Source organism: Jaculus jaculus, chromosome 15 (assembly GCF_020740685.1).
Source record: "Jaculus jaculus isolate mJacJac1 chromosome 15, mJacJac1.mat.Y.cur, whole genome shotgun sequence".
Taxonomy (NCBI): Eukaryota; Metazoa; Chordata; class Mammalia; order Rodentia; family Dipodidae; genus Jaculus; species Jaculus jaculus.
In genome coordinates, this window is record NC_059116.1 from 2,479,130 (window position 1) to 2,500,977 (window position 21,848).

General features: G+C 43.6%; 1 protein-coding gene and 1 pseudogene across 5 annotated transcripts in view; one reads left to right on the forward strand and one right to left on the reverse strand.

Moving 5' to 3' along the window:
* Positions 1 to 21,848, forward strand: part of Wdr7 (WD repeat domain 7) — a 314,228-nt gene that overhangs the window by 105,989 nt on the left and 186,391 nt on the right. The window lies entirely within an intron of this gene.
* On the reverse strand, positions 14,597 to 14,682 carry LOC123455243 (annotated as a pseudogene).

A 21,848-nucleotide genomic window follows, 5' to 3' on the forward strand; every position in this document is an offset into this window, starting at 1 on the left:
CTTTTCTTGGCACTCCTGACAACTTTAAATGGACATGTTTTGCTAGACATTCCATATAGTGCATGATGCCAGCTTGAATGTTTGCCACTGCCCCTGTCTCTCCCTGTAGTTTCTACAGCTTTGTTTTCTTCATGTTTCTGCCTCAGAATTCATTTCAATTTACATTGCCCAGGGATCTTGGAAATCACTGGGGAAGAAAAAGCAGCGAAAAAGTCTGTCTTCGCTGAAAACCACACATTTTCTTTTTTTTTTTAAGTTTATTTTTTATTAACAACTTCCATGATTATAAACAATATCCCATGGTAAATTCCCTCCCTCCCCCCACTTTCCCCTTTGAAACTCCACTCTCTATCATATCCTCTCCCCCTCTCAATCAGTCTTTCATTTATTTATTATTTTTTAAAATTTATTTATCCAAGAACGACAGAGAGAGAGAGAGAGAAAAACAGGCAGATAGAGAGAGGGAGAGAGAGAGAGAATGAGAATGGGCATGCCAGGGTCTTCAGCCACTGCAAATGACCTCCAGATGTGTACACCCTCACCTACATCTGACTAATGTGGGTCTTGGGAAATCGAGCCTTGACCCAGGATCCTTAGGCTTCACTGGCAAGTGCTTAACTGCTAAGCCATCTCTCCAGCCTTCTTTTATTTTGATGTTGTCATCTTTTCCTCCTGTTATGATGGTCTTATGTAGGTAGTGTCAGGCACTGCGAGGTCATGGATATCCAGGACATTTTGTGACTGGGGGGAGCACATTGTAAGGAGTTGTACCCTTCCTTTGGCTCTTACATTCTTTCTGCCACCTCTTCCGCAATGGACCCTCAGCCTTGGAAGGTGTGATACAGATATTGTAGTGCTGAACAGGCCTGTCACTTCTTTCCAGCACTATGATGCCTTCTGGGTCATCCCAAGGTCATTGGCATCTGGAAAGAGAAGGTTTTCTACTAAAAGTAAGATTAGCATTAATATGTGAGTATGACCATTAAGAGAAGTGCTCACTGGGTAGTTTGATGAGGATAGTATACACATTTAGCCAGACATCAGCAGATGTTACACCCCTACGGCTCATAACTACCCCTGTTGTAGGATTTTAATAACATGGATGTATTCCCTCCCATGGAGTGAGCCTCCAGTCTAATTAGAGGCAGTTGGTTTCCACCATGACAGACATGCCACTATTGCACTCATCGGCTCATTTGGCCTGGCTGGCCAAATATAATGCTTGCAGTGTCCACTGTTGAGCATCTTCACTGATGATTTGTATCTTCCATTGAACTGCATGAAGAATGGCTTCTTCCAGCTTTCTGTCAGCTAGTCTACATGGAGGAGTTATCAGCTCAGTTCCAATAGGATTTCTCAGTAGCCTTGCAGCCCAAGTATGTGCAGTCTTCAGCAATAGGATTTTACCATCTATTCCTGGTAAAACCACACATTTTCATGAGCCCCAATAATCCTCAATTCTTGATTTGAGATTTTGCTTCCACTAATGAGCTCTGTCCTTGAACCACTCAGGAATCACTATTCTATCCTTTGCAAATACGAATATGTAACCGTTTTCTTAAAAAACATTTATTTATCTATTTATTTGGGGGACGGAGGAAGAGAAAGAGGCAGATAGAGAATGAGGGCACCAGGGCCTCTTGTCATTGCAAATGAACTCCAGACACGACACGTGTGCCACCTTGTGTATCTGGCTTATGTTGGTACTGGTGAATCAAACTTAGGTCCTTAGACTTCACAGGCAAATGCCTTAACTACAAAATCATCTCTCCAGCTCTGTTTTTGGATTTTCAAGGTAGGGTTTCTCTCTAGCCCATGCTGACCTGAAATTCACTATGTAGCCTTGGCGCATGCTACCATGCCTGGCTCTTTTTTTTTTTTTTTTTTTTTTGAGGTAGCGTCTCACTCTACCCCAGGCTGCCTTGGAACTCACTCTTTAGTCCCAGACTGGCCTCAAACTCACAGTAATCCTCTAATCTATGCCCCCCAAGTGCTGAGATTAAAGGTGTGAACAAAAATGCCTAGTTTCTGATAGAAAATTTAAAAATAAGTACATTGTAATTCTAGTTCAAATGCTAACATGACTCAAAGTACATATACTGAATAGATTCTGCAATATTAACACAGAAATGTCATAAATATTTTCTGAGCCATAATTATTTAGTGTATATATCATCAGTTTTATGTTCCATAACATTTTAAATAATTGTATTAATTATTTTTACTAAATAGTGATCAATGTTATTTTGTGAAACTACCTCATTTTTGGATAAGATAAATATTATATTGCCTGAGATTTATTTTAAATCAAAGGTGTTTTAAACCAGAACCCACTTGATAAATTTCTTCCTTGTGGCCCATTCTGTGTGTGACATTTTGGTGATTTAGTTGACTGCTGGTTTATGGAGACCACCACACATGTCCTTCAACACCCTCCATGAAAAGCACCCTACTTGTCCTTCACCGCCCTCTGAGAAGCACCCCACTTGTCCTTTATCACCCTCTGTGAGAAGCACCTCACTTGTCCTTCACTACCCTCTATGGAAAGTACCCCACTTGTCTTTCATCACCCTCCATGAGAAGCACCCACTTGTCCTTTCCTGCCCTCCGTGAAAAGCACCCTACTTGTTCTTCACCACCCTCCATGAGAAGCACCCCACCAGTCCTCCGTCGCCCTTTGTGACAGACTCTCTAGGTGAGTGCTTGCGTTCTCTACTTTCTTTGGGCCTCATTTCAGGATGACCTCATGGGGCACAGGGCCACAGGTGTAATTATTCCTCTCACACTATATTCTGGTGCTCACAGTGGCTCATTTTCTCTTAGTTTCATAAACATTAGACACATAAATGGCACTATGATTATATAAATCAAAATCTCTTGTAAAGACCACCACTGTAATTTTATGCATGTACTGCCAATGTGTTCTTAAATTTTTTTTGAAAAAATATATTTATTTATTTGAGAGAGAAAAAGAGGCAGAGAAAAAGAGAGAGGGAGAGAATGGGCATGTCAGGGCCTCCAGCCACTGCAATGAATTCCATTTGCATGTGTCCCCTTGTACATCTGGCTTTTGTGGGTCCTGGAGAGTTGAACTGAGATCCTTTGGTTTTGCAGGCAAACACCTTAACCACTAAGCCCCTGCCAATATGTTTTAATTTGCAAATTTATCATTTCAGATATTGATAGGAAGGTGTATAACACCTCTTGTTTATACATATTGGTGTCACCAGAAAGCCCAGGCCTTTGTTCTTATCTGGTCCCTGCCTCTTTAGCTTTCCTTTGTGTTAAAGTTACCAGGGTATATCCCTCATGGAAATAGAACAGCATTTCTTTGTTCCAAGAGAGACACTTATAATAAACACTTTGGGTTTGACTTTAAACTAATCACACTGCAGTACCTGTTTTAACCTGGGATTGGGGTCACATTGCGGTAATTAAAATGTCATGGTAACCGTGAGCACAAATGGGGATGGACTAACCAGAGGCATGAAATAACATGGGCTGTGTTGCAGAAGCTTGGAAGAGTGCAGTGTAGCTGGTACAGTCATCCAAGAGTCCCTCTCTAGTTGGCAGCTACTGTTGGGAACTGTTGGAAGAGCATGAGAGAAAGACTAGGAAGGAGGTTTGACAACCATGACTTAAGCGAATCTTCCCCTGCCCCTTACAGGTCTTAAACTACATAGCAGTCCTTCCTTTCTCTTCCCCTTTCTTATTTTTTAATTGTATTTTAAAAAATATTTTGTTTTTATTTATTTATTTATTTGATAGAGAAAGACAGACAGACAGAGAGAGAGAGAAAGAAAATGGGTGCACTAGGGCCTCCAGCCACTGCAAATGAACTGCAGATGTATGCAGCCCCTTTTAAGCATCTGGCTAATGTGGGGCCTGGGGAATTGAACCTGGGTCCTTTGGCTTTGTAGGCAAACACCATAACTGCTAAGCCATTCCTCCAGATGCTCCTTTTCTTTCTTTCTTTTCTTTTTCTTTATGTATTGGTTGTCTAAAATCTTCTGAGGTAATCGTGTTTTTGGAGAATGTATAAATCCTCAGTATGCAGAAAAATCAGTAGATGAATGCTTTGATTAAATTGAAAAAAAAACATTCTTTTTTACTTATTTGCAAGCAGAGAGAGCGATCGAGAGAGAGACATAGATGTAGGGAGAGAATGGGTGTGTCAGGGCCTCCTGCTGCAAGTGAACTCCAGATGCACGTGCTGCCTTGTGCACCTATTTGCTAGGCTTTACAAGACAGAGCCTTTAACTTCTGATCTCTCTCCAGCCCTATTTCGTTCTTTAAAAATTAATGTTTCAAAGAGGAAGTGAGAGGAGCCTGAAGACCTTTTGTCTATGTTGTGCAGCTGGACTCTCATGGGTACTAGGGAATCAAACCTGGGTCAGCAGGCTTTGCAAGCAAGTGGCGGCTTTAATCACTGAGCTATGTCTCCAACCCTAATTTTAAAAAATGCTTTATTTATTTATTTGCAATCAGAGAGAATAGGCCTGCCATGGCCTCCTGCCACTACGAGTGAACTCCAGATGCATGTGCCACATTGTGTAGCTGTCTTTGTGTGGGTGCTGGGGAATTGAACCTGGGTCCTTAGGCTTTGCAGGCAAGCACCTTAACCACTAAGCAATCTCTCCAGCTCCTATTTTCATTTTTATAAAATAATTCTTCCTTAGTCAGATTACTTTTCTTAAAAGTCTATTTTTAGTTGAAATATTAAAATGTGTCCAGTTTGAACATCTCCTCTGTAACCCATGTTGTTGTTTTGTTCCATGCTGAAAAACTACCTCCCTTTCTTATCACAGAGAAAGAGTGCTTGAAGTCCTCCCTCGATGGCCACATCTCCTGCATTTCACACTGTATTTCTTGTAATTCTAACTCATTTTTTGTTGTCTAGTGATTGTGACTGTGACTAAGTTTTGCTGCTCTTTCTTCAGCAGTTTTGTTTCCCCACTAGCTTCTGCCTTGAGTTTTGATCATTATTATTATTATTATTATTATTATTATTATTTGGTACTGTTGTGAGGGGAATGAAGCCAGATAACCAAACTTATTTGAGTTTTTAAAGTTTTTTATTTTTATTTTTTGGAGGTAGGATCTCACTCTGGTCCAGGCTGACCTGGAATTAACTCTGTAGTCTCAGGGTGGCCTTGAACTCATGGCGATCCTCCTACCTCTGCCTCCCGAGTGCTGGGATTTTATTATTTTTTTAAATGAGAAAGAGAGAGCATGAGCGAATTGGCACACCAGAGACTCTAGCCATTGCAATTGAACTCCAGACGCATGTGCTACCTTGTGCTCATAAGTGACCTTGTGTATTTGCATCACCTGTGCATCTGGTTTATGTGGGTCCTGGGGAGTCAAACCTGGGTCCTTAGGCCTCACAGACAAGCGCCTTAACCACTAAGCCATCTCTCCAGCCCTTACTTGAATTTTAAATACATGTAAGAATGAATGTCCTTCAGTAAGTAAGTTATGGTGTCCTTACTCTCTGCCTGGCCAACCACCTTCTCAAGGCTTTTGTGGTATCCCCGCCACCAACACACACTGCTTTTGGTCTTTTTTGAGAAAGAATGTTCTAATTAAAGTTGAGGATGTAGAAGGAAACTTACTTAGTTAAATATTCCTTTTAGAATCTGTTTTGTGGATCAGCTGAACTGAAAGGAGCACCTGAACTGGTGGTAATCCTCTCACACTGTTCCAAAGCTAGTGGGAATGACTGTCCACTGTGACTACAAAGGGAAAGTGTCACACTTGGCTGATGCTGTATAAAACCACTTCTGTGTGGAGGCAGAAAGAGTTCAGACAAACTATGTTATCCCAAGCTCACTTGTATGGTGTCTGTTGGCAGTGTTTCATTGAGCATTAAGGCATCTGTTCCTCTTTTTTCTTCCAGAGTATCAGAGGTATTGAGCTTAATTTTAAACACTCTAGAATGATCATGTATTTAATAGCATTGAACTGTTCTACTTTATCCATATTTGCCTACCAACCTAATGGAATAACAATGACATTTCTTCTTAATTAGTCATAGCTATTTAAAAGAAAATCCCTTCTACGTGACTTATGTTCTTTGATGTTATGTTTAATATTCTAGTGATTTTTTAAAAATTAAAGCTACTTAACAGTTAGGGAAATAGCAAATTAAAAAAGACCATTTATGGATGGATGGAAGACTCAGAACTTACCTGTAGACGATGAGAAAACTGATCAGGTGCCTCTGGGGCTGGACGTGCTGCAGGCTAGATGCTGCCGGGCACCGCCACGCAAGCTGGCAGCAGGACGACGGTCAGGGCCTCTAAGGTCACCAAAGGAGCCCCATGCAGAACTGAACAAGGCACGAAGCGTAAGGAAGGCCAATTTTGTCCATCCAACTGCACGGAGAAAATGTGAGAATTCAACTGTCTCTTTGCCTGCCTTTCCACTTTGCTCAATGTAGGAGACATTGGTTACCATGTGACCTTTTAAGCAGAGCTCTTTGACCAACGCTGGTCTAAAAATAATTTTGGTTATTTCCGCACTCCTTCTTTTTCACTCTCACCAGTTGCTCCTGTTCTCCATCCCTTCAGTGCAGAAGCTCGAGGCACCTTTTAGAGCTGGAGCCGGTAGCAGACCCCTAGGAGGCCCCCTGGCCTTTGCTGAGATAGCTGAACCCTAAGAATCCTGTTTTCTATGACGAAATCACCCATCGACCTGAGATACACCCCCCCTTCTTAAATGGCGTTTAAATGGAAGTGTCTGATAATACCTTCAGCTGAGATTCTAGTGGCCTTAGTGCTAATAAATGGCCTACTATCACTTGTTAGGAAGAGTATGATATTGATTTATGCCATTACTCTCTTGCTGATTTGCTGAAAAACAAAACTGTATAATGCTAGTAAAATAAAGTAATTTACAAAACACTGTACGTGAATATTGGAGCATGTTTTGTAATAAAACAAGTGTCCAATAAGCTCCCCAGTGTAAATTTAGATGACAGATTATGTCAGTACAGATACTCAGTCCTTCTAACCTCATTTTTACTAAGCAAAGTGATATAACTGTTAGACACTGTTACAGACAGATTCCCATTGCTGGTAGAAATCACCCAACTAAGAGCAGCTTGTGGGAAAGAGGTTTATTTTGGCTTATGGGCTTGAGGGGAAACTCCACAATGTTCGGGAAAAGTGATGGCATGAGCAGAGGGTGGACAACAGCAACAGGAGAGTGTGCCAAACACTGGCAAGGGGACACTGGCTATGACACCCATAAGCCTGCCCCAACAACACACTCCCTTCAGGAGGTGTTAATTCCCAAATCTCCATCAGCTGGGGAGACTAGCATTCAGAACAGCTAAGTTTATGGGTGACACCTGAATCAAACCACCACATTCCGCCCCTGGCCCCCATAAACTGATAACCATTCATGATGTAAAATGCAGTGCATTAATCTAACTTTAACAGTCCCCGTAGTTTTTATCAATTCCAGTGATGTTCATATATCCCCATAATCCAAGGTCTTTTAACAGCCATAATACCAAAAAAAAAATCCCCTCCCCTCAAAAAAACCCATAATGGCACAGAATAAACACACTGTAAAACATGGCATTTGGCATAGAAAAGAAGTATTCAACCACTACAAGATTTAAACAGGGCAAACCTCAAACTATCTAGCTCTTAAGTCCAACAACTCTAGTCAGTGACAAGTCTCCATGTCCGATAATTCAAACCAGCAGCAAGTCTTATTCTTATTCCGCCCCTCCAGCTAGGCTACTCACAGTCCTGGAAAACTTCATCGGGGCTGGCAGCTCTCCTTGGCAGCCATTTCGTGGTCCTGGCATCTCCACTGGGTCTCCATGCAGGCATCCAGCAAACCTGCTTCACACTGCCCTTGGCCATTTCCAAAACACAAGACAGTGTTGCAAACTCAATGACCCTCTCTTTCCTGCATTTCTTAGACTCCACAATACCAGGAAGGGTGCCAATTTGTTAATCTGGGGGCAGGGGTAAAGCATACTTTGAAGAACAGGACACTCCTTGAGCACTCAGGCCTCTTCAAAAGAATCTACATTTTTCCTGTTGTCCCAGTGCAGGTCAGCTGGCCCAATCTCAAAGGTTGTAACCTCTCAGTTTCAGCTGAACGGGCAGCATTTCATCCAAAGATTTATTTATTTATTATTTATTTCAGAGAGGGGGGGAGGGAGGGGGGAAGAGGCAGAGAGAAAGAGAGAATGGGCATGTCAGGGCCTCCAACCACTGTAAATGAACTCCAGACATATATGCTCCCTCGTGCAAAATATTTTTTTTTTCTGTGCCATATCCCTCTGCTCACAGCAGTTTATTTCCATTCAAAGCAACCTTGTACGACTCAGGACATGGGTATAATAGCAGGCTTTTCACACAACTTGCCTCTAGCTCAGTCCAAGCAAAGATCTTTCTCACCCTCATAAGCCAAACTTCACAGTCCATAGTTCTTACTGCATTCAGGTCTTTCGGCTGACCAGAATAGTCCATCAAGCTGTACTTACAGCACTGCAAGGTGTCTCTGAGGCCAAGGTTTTAAGTCCTTCCACATTCCTCTTGAAAATCAGCTCCAAAGGCCAAACAAAGCCACACAGTCAGGTGTCTAGTAGCAATACCACTTTACTCTTATAGTCAGGTTTGCTTTGCTGGTACAAATCACCCAACCAAGAGCAGGTTGTGGGAAAAAGAGGTTTATTTTGGCTTACAGGCTAGAGGGAAGCTCCACAATGGCAGGGGAAAATGATGGCAATGAGCAGAGGGTGGACATCACCCCCTGACCAACATAAGTGGACAATCGGAACAGGAGAGTGTGCCAAACACTGCCAAGGGGAAACTGGCTGTAACACCCATAAGCCCACCCCCAAGAATACACTGCCTCCAGGAGGCTTTAATTGCCAGTCGCCATCAGCTGGGAAGACTAGCATCCAGAGCACCTGAGTTTATGGGGCACCGGAGTCAAACCTCCACAGACACCAAGTGTTTGCAATTTAATTCTGGGACATTAATAAAGTTTTTTTCTGTTTATTTTTATGTATTTATTTGAGAGCAACAGACAGACAAGAGAAAGAGGCAGATAGAGAGAATGGGCACACTAGGGCCTCCAGCCACTGCAAACGAACTCAAGATGCATGCACTCCTGTGTTCATCTGGCTTATGTGGGTCTTGGGGAATCAAGCCTCAGACTGGGGTCCTTAGGTTTCACAGGCAAGCGCTTAACTGCCAAGCCATCTCTCCAGCCCTAACTGTGGGACATTTTTTACTTCTGCATGCCAGTTGGACATTACATACATTTGTTATATTTTAATAATTTAGCTTGAAGCCTTGTAATCTGCATGTAGCAGACTGGAACTTTCAACTTAGAATGAAAATAGTAATTTTTTTTGAGGTAGGGTTTCACTCTAGTCCAGGCCAACCTGGAATTTACTATGTAATCTCAGGGTGGGCTTGAATTCATGGCGATCCTCCTACCTCTGCCTCCCAAGTGCTAGGATTAAAGGCGTGTGCTACAACACCCACCTTGAAAATAGTAATTTAAAGCTTTTGTTAGAAAATTATCTGAGCCAATTTTGCCTGTGTCAGTTTGATTATAATAGCTAATGGTACATTTTCTTCTAATATTATTTATACATTTTTAGACTAAAATGACCAAATTATCCCAAAATGTCTTGGCTTAATACATTTATCTCCCTTACTTCTGTTTTTTTTGTTTGTTTGTTTGTTTGTTTTTTGTTTTTAAACAGAGAGAGAGAGACAGAAATGGAGAGAATGGGCACGCCAGGTCCTCCAGCCATTGCAAATGCATGCGCCACCTTGTGCATCTGGCTTATGTGGGTTCTGGGGAATTTAACCAGGGTCCTTTGGCTTTGCAGGCAAACGCTTTAACTGCTAAGCAAACCATCCCTGCATCCCACCCCTGCTTTTTTTTTTCTTTAAATATCTGAAAGCAGACTGAGAGGAGAAAGAGAGAAATGAGGACACCAGGGCCTCCAGCCACTGCAAATGTACTCCAGATGCATGTGCTACTTTGTACATCTGGCTTTATATGTGTACTGATGAATCGAACCCTGGTTGTTAGACTTTGCAGGCATGTGCCTTGAACTGCTAAGCCATATCTCCAGTTCTCTTTTAATTGATTTTTTTTTCCCAAAGTAGGGTATCACTCTAGCTCAGGCTGACCTGGAATTTACTATGTAGTCTCAGAGTGGCCTCGAACTCATGGCAACCCTCCTACCTCTGCCTCCCTAGTGCTGGGATTAAAGGCATGTGCCACCACGCCTAGCTTGGATTTTTAAAAAATATATGGTACTTTGAACTTTATTGTGCTGTAACAATATTGTTCTAATGACAACCACACATGCACTGTTTATTAGGCATGTCTAGATATAAATATTTCTTTTTTGTTTGTTTGTTTTTGTTTTTGTTTTTGTTTTTCGAGGTAGGGTCTTACAGTGGCCCAGGCTGACCTGGAATTAACTATGTAGTCTCAGGGTGACCTTGAACTCACTGTGATACTCCTACTTCTGCCTCCAGAGTGCTGGGATTAAAGGCATACACCACCATGCCTGGCTTGGATATGAATATTTCTTTTAAGTATGTTCTGATATTTATAGATAGTTTCATTGTACATGACATTTACAAACTGGTTAATTGTTTAGCTCCTTTAGAACTCACATTAGGAAAAAAAGGTTTGTTTCAGCGCTAGCTTGACCCCAGCACGGGTGAGATTTATCTGATTCCTGCCGTTGGGTAGGAGCTGACCCAGTCATCCATCCACATGCTTGGTATTGGTGTATTTTCTCTGCATATTTGTTGTTGTCACTCACAAAGATTCTCTAGGCTTGTCTTAGAGAAGACAGTAAGAGCCCTGTGCTGCTGCTGCTGCTGCTGCTGTTTTTTTTTTTTTAATTTTTTATTTATTTATTTGAGAGCGACAGACACAGAGAGAAGGACAGATAGAGGGAGAGAGAGAGAATGGGCACGCCAGGGCTTCCAGCCTCTGCAAACGAACTCCAGACGCGTGCGCCCCCTTGTGCATCTGGCTAACGTGGGACCTGGGGAACCGAGCCTCGAACCGGGGTCCTTAGGTTTCACAGGCAAGCGCTTAACCGCTAAGCCATCTCTCCAGCCCTGCTGCTGCTGTTTTTGAACATGGTTTCTGCAGTGTCACTGCTGTCTTCAGTTCCTTCCTGTAAGTGATAAGGAACTTCACAGTTTCATAGGAAAAGATGGTGAGACTTACATTTGAAGCATGTACTTGGACTTCAGAGCACCCCACTGTGAAGAAGACAGTGTAGGGGTGTTTCTTCATAAATAAACACTTTTATTTGAAGATATTAGTTCACTTCTAACAGAGCTGGGGCACAAAAATAGAAGTTAACTCATTCTTTTTTTACTTATTTATTTTCTCAATTTTTATTAACATTTTCCATGAACTCATTCTTTTAGGTATCTTTTGTCTCAGACATGAAGTAAAGAAGGCTTTTCCTTTACTGTCTGGTAGGATATAGCTACAATGGATTACTCAGGTTTTTAAAAAAAATTTTCAAAAATATGTTTTACTCCTTAAACATTGAACAAACAAGTATGACTTCCAACAAGTACTGTCTGCAGCAAGTATTATCACAGTCAGAGAAAACACACTAGAAGTTAATCTGTGAATTCTGTGATAGAGGATTGAACATTTATCGTCTCAAAGAGCCATGGTACTTTTTTATACACTTCTTTAGGGTCACTTGTGTATGACTACATAACCTCAGATATCTCCTAGTCTTAAGATGTGGTTGGGTTTTAAGATGATCCCAAGCTTCCCATTAGAAGTGGATGGGACTTGGGGTAAGCAGCCGTCCCCATCCCACCTAATCATAGCCTCTCTGGTGGGCAAGGGGCTCTAGAATGGTAGTTCTCAAAAGTAAGGTGAATGGCCCAAGGGATGGCTTTCAAAAGGAGATTGTCTTAAACCACCCTCACTCCTCAATCATAGGCCCAAGTTTGTTCATCTCATAGTTTCTACACAGATGACAGCACTTAGTGATAAAAATGCTATTTTGGGAAGAATTTTTCGGAGGTTTGTGACTGACTAATTCATTAAGTAGATTTCTGAGGTGACATCAGGGAGGAGGACCCAGAGGACCCGCTGCCTTGTCTTCTGCCTGATTTTTGAGGTGACATCAGGGAGGAGGACCCAGAGGACCCGCCGCCTTATCTTCTGCCTGATGTCACTTGGGGCTGCAGTTTCTGTTACAGGAGGGGAGTGCACAAATCCATGTTTCGTAAGCTTAAAGATGAAAAATTATCAAGCAACTTTTGGCACTTAAATCTTTTCCTCCCCCCAGTGAGGAATACTGTATATCGTGTCAGTGAAGTCAGCAAAATTTTTCTTTGTATTGTAACTTTCACAATTGGTAACTATTTTATGATTTGCTCACTAAATGCCATCTTGCTCTACCAAATGAGTTGCTGTGTCACACACATGCCCCATACATGTACACACTCAGAGGCACAAGTAAAAAGAGTCAATATGAACTTTGTCTTGCACGTAGGACAGCTACTAAAATTTGTTACCTGTCTCTTTATGACCCTGTGGCGTGCCCGACCTGCGGAGCACATTCTTGCGGCTTCTGCAGAAAGTGAGCGTGCCGTCTAAAGAACTGAGGAACGGTTTGTACCAAGCAACATGCATCGGCAAAGTGCCCTCTGAGGATGGCATTGTCGCTAGTTATGGTGGTGCACGCTGGTACTGAACTGCTGAAGAGGCAGAGGCAAGAGGAGGAGGATGATAGGCCGTGTTTAAAGCGGCCGTTTTTTTGAAGCACAGAATATGTTTGAATATCCTACATCAATATTTAGTATTTATTTCACTATCTTTTTTAAAAATATGCTACCTTGTTAGACATAGTTTGCCATACATCTGTCTTTGAAATATATATAATTTTATTTTATTAATTTTTTGTTTTTTCGAGGTAGGGTCTTACTCTACCCCAGACTGACCTGGAATTTACTATGTAGTTTCAGGGTGTCCTTGAACTCACAGCATTCCTCCTACCTCTGCCTTCCAAGTGCTGGGAATAAAGATGTGCCAGCACGCCTGGCTTGGAATGTGTATATTCTTGTATACATAAAACTATAACTTTGTAGTTTGACCATAGACTCATATATAGTTTAATCACTACAATTATATTGACAAACCTCTGTAATAACCACTTTTTATGCATTTGACTTGGAGAGCTGATTGGATAATGTTAAATTTGTTCATTTGTATAGCCTTTTTCTTTTTTCAAAGACATGTAAATATATAGTAAAGTTTCTTTGATATATTTTATATAAGAATGATTTGTACATCTTTCTAAGAAGCATATACTTGCTCTTTGATTTTTTTTTTCCATTAAGTATTTAAGTACCTTAGATTTTGGTTTTTTAATATATTATTTATTTGTTTGAGAGAGAGAGAGAGAGAGGGATAGAATTGGCACACCAGGGCCTCCAGCCACTGAAAACAAAGTCCAGATGCATATGCCACCTTATGCATCTGGCTTACATGGGTTCTGAGGAGTCGAACCTGGGTTCTTTGGCTTCACAGGCAGATGCCTTAACTGCTAAGCCATCTCTTCAGCCCTAGATTTTTTTTATATTATTTTTTCCAAATTTTTATTAACAACTTCCATGATTATAAAAAATACCCCATAGTATTGCCCTCCCTCCCCCACTTTCCCCTTTGAAACTCCATTCTCCATCATATCCTCTCCCCATCTCAGTCAGTATATTAAATTTTTGGTTATAACTAATTCAGTGTATTGGGTTCCTTTTGTCACCAGCCATCATCAGCTATACATGCCCCGTGGTCTTGTAGAATGCATGGTTTGATCACAGAGAATAATATAAACATGATTCTTGAAGTTTATCATGCAAGCATGTTAGGATAATGTAAGTACATTGCTCATTGTTTTTGACGTAGGGTCTCACTGTAGCCCAGGCTTGCTTTGATCTCACAGTAATCTGCTTATCTCCACCTCCCAAGTACTGGGGTTAAAGGCATGTGCCACCACATCCAACTTACTACTACTACTTTTTTGAACATATGGTCAAAGCACTTTTAAATGCTTCTTTCAGACATATGCTTACTTCCGTCTATTGACTGTTTTGCCAAACCTCCTTAGATGTGATTGGTATAGAGCAATGGGGTTGGAGTAAACATGTCTTCCATAGAAGTGATTTGTATAGGGTTAGAGAGTTGAGGAGAAAGCATATTTTAGAGATTTCAAAGGAATCGTATTGACCTTTACTGCTAATCAGTAATATTTTTTTTTCTTGTTCCTCTTGTGGTTGCTACACAGATAGGTTAGATTGTTTTGTTAGATGATCTGCCAGGGACAGATTTATAGATAAGTTTTGCATTTTTAATATATACATATATATTATTTATTTAAGAGAGAGAATGATCACACCAAGGCCTCTAGCTACTGCCAATGAACTCCAGATGTATGCACTACCTTGTGCATCAGGCTTTATGTGGGTACTGGGTAATTGAATCTGGGACCTTAGGCTTTTCAGGCAAGTGCCTTAATCACTCAGCCATTTCTCCAGCCCCAAGTTTTGCATTTTCTTTTTTTTTTTTTTCAATTAGCAATAATCGCGCCTCGGATAAACCTCATTGGCTACGATACTGCCACTGCGCAAAGCTAAGTTTTGTATTTTCAAATTTAGTTTTTAGAACTATTTTGTAGTAGAGTATCTTAAGTATATATGAGGGTAGAGACAGCCATGAAGAGTTTCCGCTTACTAAGAGGCAGTAGTGCTTTACTGATAACCCTGCATCAATACACCCTGTTATTTTAATATTTTATTTATTTATTTGAGAGTGACAGAGAGAGAAAGAGGGAGAGAGAGAGAGAGAAAGGGTGCTCCAGGTCCTCCAGCCACTGCAAACGACTCCAGATGTGTGTGCCCCCTTGTGCATCTGGCTAACATGGGTCCTGGTGTATCGAGCCTCGAACTGGGGTCCTTAGGTTTCACAGGCAAGCGCTTAACCACTAAGCCATCTCTCCGGCCCACCCTGTTATTTTAAAGCCATCCTCAAATTTAGTACCCAGTTATTAACAAATATTTGTGTCTTAAGAAATAAGTACACATTTAAGTAAGGGTAACTAGCCATGTAACATGTGGCATGCACATAGCATGGGTAACCGTGGTAACATGGTTTGCACATAGCATGGATAACTGATTACATGCGAAGTACATACTCCTGTAGGGTTAAGTGCCTTCTTTCTGCTGGGCACCAGCGTCCTTGATGTTCTGTCCCATCGTCACACCCACTGTTCCGTTTTCTACTTCTGTGTGGTTGCGTATACTTGACACTTCATAGACATACAGTTGCACAGCATTTGTCACTGGCTTGTTTCTCTCAGTTCAGTTCTGAGCTGTAGTCCTGTCAGAGCCCAGGCTGCTCCTTCCCCTGTGTCCGTGCAGTCATTGCATTTGACTTCTCTCATCATTCACTATGCACACAGCTTGTCTCCACCACACCAAGTGTGGCTGTCAGCTAGCATGAGATTTGCTGCTTTGAGCTTCAGTGTGCACTTACACCTTCCTGGCCTTGCCTTCAGTGATTTTGAATATGTATTGAGAAGTGCAGTGGCTAGATTATGTGGTAATATGGGTTTTGCATTTTTGAAGTAACATCATGTGTTATTTGTAGCACTGCATCATTTCATCCCCACCAGCAATGCTCAGATTTCCAGTTTCTTTTTTTTTTAATTTATTTTTGTTTATTTTTACTTATTTATTTGAGAGAGAGAGAGAGAGTGGGGGAGAATGGGTGCACCAGGGCCTCCAGCCACTGCAAAGGAACTCCAGACGCATGTGCCCCCTTGTGCATGTGGCTAACATGGGTCCTGGAGAATCGAGCCTCGAACTGGGGTCCTTAGGCTTCACAGGCAAGTGCTTAATCTCTAAGCCATCTCTCTAGCCTTTCCAGTTTCTTCATTCTCTCTAAAAACATGGCATTTTCTGTTTTATTGTTGGTAGCCAGCTTTCAAAGTCCATATATGTATATATCTCCCATGATCTTTTGCCACTGCAAATAAATGCCTGTTCAGCTTTACATGAGTTGCTGGGGAATTGAACCCTGGACAGCAGACTTTTCAAGCAAGTGCCTGTAACCACTGATTTGTCTCCACAGACCCTTGCCTGTGGCGTGAGAGCATAAGGTGTGACTCTCCATCATTCACCCGCTGTTGCCTTTGTCACAGAGCCTCTTACTGATTCAAGAGATTGTGCTTAGCTGTCCCGGTGATTCTCTGGTCTGGGCCTTCCCACAGGACTGGGCTTATAGAGATGTGTGACCACACCCAACTATTTACATGGGTGCCAGCATTTGAGCTCAGATGGTCTCAGGTCCCCACACACCTTCCTGCCTGCACAGGAGTCACACTCAACCGTCAAGCCATCTCTTCAGCCATCCCACATGTAGTAGTTCTGTGCTCTCTTTCCTGCTTCTCTCTCTCACCTCTCACCTGCGTTAGGTTGGGGAAAACAATAGAGTTCTTCTATGCAGGTTGCTGCCTAATTTAAAAATACCTTTTTTTTTGTTGTTGTTGTTTGTTTTTGTTTTTTGAGGCAGGGTTTCACTCTAGCTCAGGCTGACCTGGAATTCACTATGTAGTCTCAGGGTGGCCTTAAACTCATGGCGATCCTCCTACCTCTGCTTCCCAAGTGCTGAAATTAAAGGTGTGCACTACCATGCCCGGCTCTTCTTTTTGTTTGTTTTTGCTTTTCAAGGTAGTGTCTCACTGTAGCCCAAACTCACCTGGAATTCACTATGTAGTCTTAGGGTGGCCTCGAGCTCATGGTGATCCTCCTATTTCTGCCTCCTGAGTGCTGAGATTAAAGGCATGCACCACCATGCCCAACTCTGTTTTTATTTGTAGAATGGATTCAAAAACTGAAGGTTTACCAGGCATGGTGGCTAATCCCAGCACTCGGGAGGCAGAGGTAGGAGGATCTTCAAGAGTTCGAGGCCACCCTGAGACTACATAGTGAATTCCAGGTCAGCCTGAGCCAGAGTGAGACCCTACCTTGAAAAACCAAAAAAAAAAAAAACAAAACTACAACAACAAACTGAAGGTTTGTATTCTCTTTTCATACTGGAGTATCGCTATTAACCTAGTACTTGTCAGGCTCACTTTTCATTCTTTTTGTAACTTTTCTTTTGCATGTTTAATTCTTTAAAAGCTTTGCCAGAAGCGATAATTAGAACTCCTGTACTTAGTTCAGCTTGTCACACTCCTCTGAATCATTGTGTACACGTGAGCAGTCTTTGAAATGAACTGTAAGAGTTAATCGGTGATGTGCAGTGGAATAGTGATGTGCGTGTGTGGCGTCACATCTGCGGTGCGTGGCGCTTGTCGCCGAGGGCTGGGCTGTGTCTGCAGGGGTTGTCCGGCTGTGTGGCGTCACATCTGCGGTGCGTGGCGCTTGTCGCCGAGGGCTGGGCTGTGTCTGCAGGGGTTGTCCGGCTGTGTGGCGTCACATCTGCGGTGCGTGGCGCTTGTCCCCGAGGGCTGGGCTGTGTCTGCAGGGGTTGTCCGGCTGTGTGGCGTCACATCTGCGGTGCGTGGCGCTTGTCGCCGAGGGCTGGGCTGTGTCTGCAGGGGTTGTCCGGCTGTGTGGCGTCACATCTGCGGTGCGTGGCGCTTGTCGCCGAGGGCTGGGCTGTGTCTGCAGGGGTTGTCCGGCTGTGTGGCGTCACATCTGCGGTGCGTGGCGCTTGTCGCCGAGGGCTGGGCTGTGTCTGCAGGGGTTGTCCGGCTGTGTGGCGTCACATCTGCGGTGCGTGGCGCTTGTCGCCGAGGGCTGGGCTGTGTCTGCAGGGGTTGTCCGGCTGTGTGGCGTCACATCTGCGGTGCGTGGCGCTTGTCGCCGAGGGCTGGGCTGTGTCTGCAGGGGTTGTCCGGCTGTGTGGCGCGTCACATCTGCGGTGCGTGGTGCTTGTCTCCGAGGGCTGGGCTGTGTCTGCAGGGGTTGTCCGGCTGTGTGGCGTCACATCTGCGGTGCGTGGCGCTTGTCGCCGAGGGCTGGGCTGTGTCTGCAGGGGTTGTCCGGCTGTGTGGCGTCACATCTGCGGTGCGTGGCGCTTGTCGCCGAGGGCTGGGCTGTGTCTGCAGGGGTTGTCCGGCTGTGTGGCGTCACATCTGCGGTGCGTGGCGCTTGTCGCCGAGGGCTGGGCTGTGTCTGCAGGGGTTGTCCGGCTGTGTGGCGTCACATCTGTGGTGCGTGGCGCTTGTCGCCGGGGGCTGGGCTGTGTCTGCAGGGGTTGTCCGGCTGTGTGGCGTCACATCTGTGGTGCGTGGCGCTTGTCCCCGAGGGCTGGGCTGTGTCTGCAGGGGTTGTCCGGCTGTGTGGCGTCACATCTGCGGTGCGTGGCGCTTGTCCCCGAGGGCTGGGCTGTGTCTGCAGGGGTTGTCCCGGCTGTGTGGCGTCACATCTGTGGTGCGTGGCGCTTGTCCCCGAGGGCTGGGCTGTGTCTGCAGGGGTTGTCCGGCTGTGTGGCGTCACATCTGCGGTGCGTGGCGCTTGTCGCCGGGGGCTGGGCTGTGTCTGCAGGGGTTGTCCCGCTGTGTGGCGTCACATCTGTGGTGCGTGGCGCTTGTCGCCGGGGGCTGGGCTGTGTCTGCAGGGGTTGTCCGGCTGTGTGGCGTCACATCTGCGGTGCGTGGCGCTTGTCGCCGAGGGCTGGGCTGTGTCTTCAGGGGTTGTCCGGCTGTGTGGCGTCACATCTGTGGTGCGTGGCGCTTGTCGCCGAGGGCTGGGCTGTGTCTGCAGGGGTTGTCCGGCTGTGTGGCATCACATCTGTGGTGCGTGGCGCTTGTCGCCGAGGGCTGGGCTGTGTCTGCAGGGGTTGTCCCGGCTGTGTGGCGCGTCACATCTGTGGTGCGTGGCGCTTGTCGCCAGGGCTGGGCTGTGTCTGCAGGGGTTGTCCAGCTGTCTTGCTTCCGGGCAAATGTGGCTGCCTGTCGTGCACCTGCCTACTTAGCTTTTCTCCGAGGGTACACCTCATTTGTTTCTCGGTGTTTTGTCCATGAACGTGTTTATACTTTTGGACATCAGTTGTATTTCATTGTGATCAGAAGCTACTGTCCTCATCTAAATAAATGCATACGGAAAGTTTTCTTTCTACGGGTTGATTTTTTCTTCTTGGAGCCAATAAAATCAGATTTTTTAAAAAAGTTTTCGACATATTTTCACTAGATAGAATTATGAATTTCATAATGACTTTATTTTTTTCTCCAGATGACCTACTACCAAGTCCTTGCTGACTTGTAGTAACTATTTGGCATTGTCATGCTGTTTCTCCAGTTGGATGATTTTGGTCCAATGGGGCTGTTTTCAGTTCATGCCAGTGTCCTTTAAAATTTTTTAAATTAAAAAAATTATTATTAAAATTTTATTTTTATTTTATTTTCTGGAACATGCTTCCTGGTCGTCTTGTATTTTCCACACCCTACCTCTCAAGTCTGCCATTTCTGTAAGGAGCCTGAGATTCTTTTGGTGGAGATTAAATTAGAGACCAAGAGATTGGCTTTGTGTGCTTGTCCCTGGGGATTCACTTGTTTAGACCCTCTTAGTGGACAGAACTGAGAAACATATTTATAATTCATTCTCATGTTCTCTCTGTCTTTCCCACTTTCCTTCTCCCTCTTCCTTCCCCTTCTCTCTCCATCTCCCCACTTGTCCTCCCAAAAATGAGCGTTGACATCTCCAGTGTTTACCACCACCTAATGATTCATTCTAGTTCTCCCCTTTTGCTTATTTGTATTTCTGTCTCTGAGTGTGAGGAGTCTACCCCTCATCATTGACAGTGCGTTCACTTGGTGTTTTATAATGCTAAGTGTCACAAGTACTTCAGAATAGCTGATTCACAGCCTGTGCAAAACTAGTCCAGTAAAGTACAGTCTATTTTTATAGTTCAGTCTCAGTCTTGTTTTGCCTCTGTGGAGTATGCATGGTGTGGTGTGTGTGTGTATTTAGTGTAATGTAAACACACGTGGGTACCCCTGTGTTCACACATGTTAGGACCACTTTATTTTCCTGAGCCAGGGTCTTTCACTGAATCTGGAGCGACCATTTTCAGTCAGACTGGCTGAGCATTGAGCCCGAACAACTCCCTGGTCTCATCCTCCTCTCTGCCCCAGGACTTGGTTTACAGGTGTGCATAGATATGTCCAGCTTTTTCCATCTGTGCTGGAGATAACACCCAGGCCAAGTTGGGCCTCCTTTTTGCACAGCGAATGCTCTTACCTGGTGAGCCATCTCTTCAGTCCAGGCTTAGCTTTGCATCAACTAGTCTTTAACCTGTTTGCCAAAGTTGGGTTCTTTGTCCTCATCCTCCAGTGAGTTTATGTCATACATCTGTAATAAGCAGACTCATCAGTATGTGCGGCTCACCTGGGCCCCAGACGTTCTCACTAACTCTTCTTTAAGGAGCTTGGTCACAAGGATGAGACAAGGGAAGAGTCCAGTACCCGCTCGCTCAGAGCTCTGGCGAGCCTCTCTGGTCCGTGGCGCTCTCCTGTGTCTGTGCCGCTCTTTGTAGTCAGCTGTTCCCTAGCCCTTGCCTCTACTGACCAAGCTTCCATCCTCACTGTTCTTCTTTTCAGAATTTCTTATCTACGGATTCATAAAACAAGTAGCTTTTTGGAGTTGGTTTCTTACACGTGCAGAATACATTCAAGATTCATCTATATTTTGGCTTAAATGTGCCCATTCTTTTTAGTTTAATTTTATTTTTTTTAAAGACTGTATTAAAATAATTTTTTGTTTATTTTTATTTATTTATTTGAGGGGGGGAGGCAGCAAACAGGCACACCAGGGCCTCTAGCCACTGCAAACGTACTCCAAATGTAAGCCCCACCTTGTGCATCTGGCTTATCTGGGTCCTGGGGAATCAAACCTGGGTCCCTAGGCTTTGCAGACAAGCGCCTTAACTATTAAACCATCTCTACAGCCCTCTCATTTCTTATTTTATGGCCCAAGACTTGGGTATTATATCTGAGAACTCATTTGTCAATTCAAAATTCTGCCCCTTTTCTCCTGTATTTTTTTTTATGTCACAGTGTTAGCATCTGACTTGGCTTCTCCATTCACTTGTCTCGATTTGCAGCTGTGGTGCTTTTTTTACCCTTTTTTAAAATAATCATGATTCCTAATTCATTCACTTGCTACCCGCATCCCATGTGGTCAGAGTGCTGCCTGTACTCTTACAAGTTATACATCTGTTCACTTGGCACACACGATGTCTTATGAGGCCACCCTTTCTTATGTTTTTCTTTTTCTCTATAGCAGACACTAAGTTTACCAAATAATAGAGTGTGTCACTCCGAATTCCTGAACCCTGATAATCAGAAAGAGAACTGATATGACCATTCTGTTATTAGTCCAGTCTTCAGTGTTATATTACCATTCATTGTCATTGCATAGTCATCAGCCTCAGGGTCCTTGAATGTCTCAATAGTTTGATTCTGTTCACCTACTGGAGTCAGAGAGTATGAGCTTACACCTTTGCTATCTCACATGTTCTGTGAGCATTTCACATCTCATTCTCTTTGAGGGTCTGACATCTGGTGCTATGTCACTTGTTCCCCACACTTATGCTCCTGCTACCCCAGAGTTTTAACATACTGTTTTCTTTCTGGATTTTCTTTACTTGGTGCCATTCCATCATAAATTTTATACACCTTTCAAGACTCCGTTCAAATATTTCCTCCTATAAAGTTTATTTTGATATGTGTTCTCTTCTTTATTTAGTTTTTATTGATATATAAACTGTGCTTTCACATATGCATTTATAAA